This window comes from Kryptolebias marmoratus, linkage group LG9, assembly GCF_001649575.2.
Source record: "Kryptolebias marmoratus isolate JLee-2015 linkage group LG9, ASM164957v2, whole genome shotgun sequence".
Taxonomy (NCBI): Eukaryota; Metazoa; Chordata; class Actinopteri; order Cyprinodontiformes; family Rivulidae; genus Kryptolebias; species Kryptolebias marmoratus.
The window spans coordinates 2,217,723-2,222,399 of record NC_051438.1 but is presented as its reverse complement, the minus strand read 5'-3'; positions in this window follow the sequence as shown (position 1 = coordinate 2,222,399).

Here is a 4,677-nt window from a genome sequence, read left to right as displayed (position 1 = left end):
AGGAAACTGTTATAAAGTAATAACTAATAACATCTGATGCTGTTCAACTTTTGTCATTGCTGGAAAATGTCTTCTTAAAATGATTTTGTGCTTTTATGTTTAAAAGTGTTAATCAACGCTTATTGTTAGGATTTCAGGTTTGTCAAAGTAGAGCGACCCAGGAACAAACGGGCACAGAGAACAGTGGAAGGTAAGTGATATTTATTTACAGTGATATCATACAGGCAGGTTTTGATCTGGAAGAGAGGAGTTCAGGTATCAGGTTTACCTGTGGAGGTGTGGAAGTTAAAGGCCTAGCAGGTGAGTTGGTCCTTACAGTTGGATCCAGCGGGAGTCGTTTGGAGGAACAAATCCGGATTCCAAAGGTAAGTATTTTACGAGGAGATGCGACTTGGGTGAGTAGGTTTTCAGGTAGGTTGGAGGCAGACAGGCTCAGGTACAGACTAGTTTGCGGACGAGGTTCTTCAGCTTCTTCCAGAGACGGCTGGGAGCAGATCGGAGTGGCAACGAGCGGAGTCAGGATTCTGTACATGCACAAAAACAAGAACAATTAATATCTTTCTGTCACAGTTTCACTGTTCCTGCTCACAGTTCCAGTACTTCTCCATAGCCAATGCCACGCCTCTGTTGCCATGCCACCACAATCAATCTCATCAGCTTCACCTGTCACTTCCTGTATTTAAGTCCACAGCTCACAGTTGCCAGATTATTGAAAGGTTCATCCAAGTAAATGTCCAGTGTTCCACAGTTCATGCCTGCCACGTTTCCGAACCCCTGCCTGTACCTTGACCCTCGACTACTGCCTGCTCCTTGTCGGATACTTCCTCTGACTCTGCCTTTTGGAAACAGACCCTGCTCTTCCTCTCTGGACTTCGCTTACTGGTTAGTGCTTCTCTGGATTTGTCTGCCGATCTCTGATCTCCTAGTTCTCAACCCTCGCCTGCCCCTGGACTCTGATTACTGCCTAGCCCCCTTTTCAAAAGACTTTACCTCAGAGACTGCCACTAGCTTACCTGTCTGGGTGATCCCCTGCTGCCCCGCCAAAGCTCCAGTCCAGGCTTTAGGTAATCCTGATAGCGTTTCACTACTAATAAAATCCTTAAAACTTTGTTGTTGTTTGCGTGTTCTGAATCCTAACCTGCCAAGCCTTGTCAAATTCCTACAGTTTATTACTTCTATGCTATTGGTGTTCATAAAAAATAATCTCCAACAGGTGTCAGATGTGTGGGAGCTGGTTGGAATAGATCTGACTTGTCCCCTCCCCTTGACATCTTCTGGCTATCAATACATACTGACAGCCACAGACTACTTTTCAAAGTGGGTGGAGGCTTTCCCTTTGAAAAACAAGTCAGCTGAGGAAGTCTGCAAAAACTTGTGCAACATCATTTATCGACACGGCTGTCCTGACCGTATTTTCACTGACCAGGGCCGAGAGTTTGTGAATCAAGTAAGCCACATGTAAAAAGCTTATAGTTCTGTGAAGCTTCAAAGGTAACAAAGGTAATTACAATGTGCTTCATTGTTCTTTTAGATCAACAGCAGACTCCGTGAACTCCTTTCAATAGAAAGGAGTGTCACTGCAGCAAATCATCCCCAAACAAATGGTTTGGATGAAAAAAATAATGACAACATTAAAAGGTAAGAAAGAAATTATAACATCATTATGTTTTCAACATAACATGTTTCTCTGAGCTTTGTGAAGTTTGGCCTCCCTTACACATAATTAAAGTATTCTTAATGGAAAAATGTTAAACTGACTGTTCTTTCTAGGGCCCTAAGAAAACTCGTCAATCACAGGCAGGAAGACTGGGACCAATATCTTAATGCTATTTTGTTTTCACTGATGACAAAAATCCAAACAACCACAAAATTCTCAACTTTCATTCTGATGTATGGAAGAGAGGCTAAGTTCCCCTCACAGGTTCCTGTGGAAATGCTGGTAAGATTCTGCCTGTCATAACTGTGGCATATTATTGTGTGATCATACGATGTACTTCTCAGTCAAACGCTACAAAAAATGGTTGTAAAGCCCAATTTCATATCATCAGATCTAACTATGATCTCAAGTAAAGTGTCTTTAAGTTTTTTTTTTTTTATATATACAGCATTTTTTTTTAACTACGAGAAAAATAGCTGATTGTGGTATAAAATGGCACTATGTTTCTAGGAAAAACATAATAATGCCCCTTTAATATGCATTGTTTAATTTTTCAATACTGACTTTGATTATTTCTAAACTTTTATCAGTAGTGTTTTGAATGCTATTTTGTCTCTGTTCTTACAATATAGCTTGCTTCAGTTGTTCTGCCAACAGAATACAACAAATTTGTAAAAGAGAGAGAAAATCAAGAGAGATAGAAACATGAAGGTACACGAGAATATGGAACTTGCACAGAAAAAAATGAGGGACACGTTTGCAAACAGGGCAAACAAAAAATACAAAGATTTCAAATTCATAGAAGGGGATGAAGTTCTGCTATACAACAACAGAAAGAGAAGTAGGAAAGGAGCAAGGATGGAGACTGACTTTTCCGGTCCTTATGTCTTACATGAACTTTTGGGGAACACAGCTGTGTTAAAAACAATGAAGGGAAAAATTCTGAAAACAAAATACAGTGTCACTCACATAAAGCCCTACAAAAGAGGCAATGAGGGAGACAAGGTAGGTGAGGGTTTTGCCTTAAGTGAGAAGGTACAAGACAGTGTCATTACTGACACTCTGTCTTGTACCTTCTCACTTAAGGTATGTGGGCAAAGTGGAAACAATGCAAATACAGACAAAGACGGGGGTCAGGACCCTGCTAAGGTGATCCAGTCATTTTCCCAGCTGTCTCCCTCACCCCCTCCCAAGATGTCTTCCTCACCACCTCCCAGGTTGTCCCCCCCACCAAGATGTCTCCCTCACCCCCTCCCAAGATGTCTCCCTTGCCTTCTCCTAGGATGTCACAGAGTACTATTCAGCAGCAAAGTGTGGTAGTCCTTTCCTGACCAGTTGGTCAGTTTTTTTGCATGTTTGTTCAATGACCTGTTCCTGGTCTTGTCTGCATATGTTCTCATTGTTCGTCTGAAATTCTATTGATTGTTTCAGATCTGTAAGCTTATATTTTATATCTTATATTTTAATATTATATATTAAAATATTAACATTGCTTTTTTTGATGCAGTACTTCAACTGTGGTCCTTAAAAGACTTAGGGCAAATTGAAGCCCTTGTTGGCCCCAAGTTGTATGACACATCTTTTAGAACACTCTGTGGACATGGCCAGTTGCCAGATGAAGTAAGACTACATGTTCTTGGAAGTCAGTATTTTTCCAATGCAATCCATCTAGAAAATCATTTGAATCTGATTTCTTTAAACAGGTCATAGATGCATATCTGTATCTTCTTCTTGAGAAGAGCAAGGTATAAAGATTTTCTTTTGAAAAGTTTATTTCTAGCCTTTGCACTTTATGACCTTTTATCATTCACAATTATTATTTCTTTTCAGATACTTGTACAAAGAATGGATGCAGTCATTGCATCACCTATATTCCATCTTGGGCAGTACCGGGGTGTTCAAAAGGTAATTATTCGATATGATATCTTCCTACCTTAGAGAAAATGAAGTAAGATTAAGGGTGTTTCCTGTCATTTCAAAAGATGGTGTTCCCCGATGCCTCCATTTGGATGTGCCCTGTAAAAGTGGGAGATCACTGGCTTTTAGTGGTAAGTTCACTGTCTTTCCAAAACTACTTGAATGCAGCTATTTTTATGCATACATAGATGTATCCCAGGATGTCTCCCCATCCCAGGATGTCTCCTGGTGCGATCTAAATTTCTGTGCATACCTCTATTTATATCTGTGTGTGTGTGTGTGTGTGTGTGTGTACACATACATACATATAGAGATGTGTGTGTGTGTGTGTGTGTATGTATATATATATATATATATATAACATCTGATGTAGTATTTCCCAAAAAATCCAACAGATTGTCAGGATGGATCTTAAAAACATCATTGTGATAGACCCCATGGGCCATGAGAAAAATTACGAAAGAAGGCTTCTCCGTAACTGGAGGTGATTTAAACATATCATAATCAGTCAGTCCTTTAGCACTTTTTATTGTGGTTTTATTCTCGTTTGTAAGTACTTCTGCAAATGCACAGAAATTTTCTGAAAGCTAAAGATGCCAGCCAGAGTAACTGGAGTATCAGCAGTCTGCTGCATAGGCTTCAACAGGATTCCAGCAGTTGCGGCATTTTGATTTTGAAGGTACAAGTAAACAACGACACAATCTTTCCAGATCAATAAGATTTTAAACTTAAATTCACAATTTTTATAGTTTGCAGAAAAATACTTTAAGGTGGGAAGCCTACAGTCAGTCAACACCGGACCTGATGACATGTTGCAGGCTAGACTTGACATTGCAACCACACTGTTGCCACACCAAGGTGAAAATACCAAATTGGATCACGTCGAGGGGCGCCGCGCGCCCGGCTGCTCTCGGTCCGCGCCCGAACCTCGGAACCTCAGCCTCTCTGCAGAGCAGCGACCCCCGCCCGGCCGACAAATTATTTTGCTATATTACACTTTAAGTGACACAACATGATTTTTTACAACATTTTTAGGCGAGAATGTGGCTTTGAAAGTCTCAAATATCTGCTCGGTTCATTAGTACATGACCTTATTACAATAT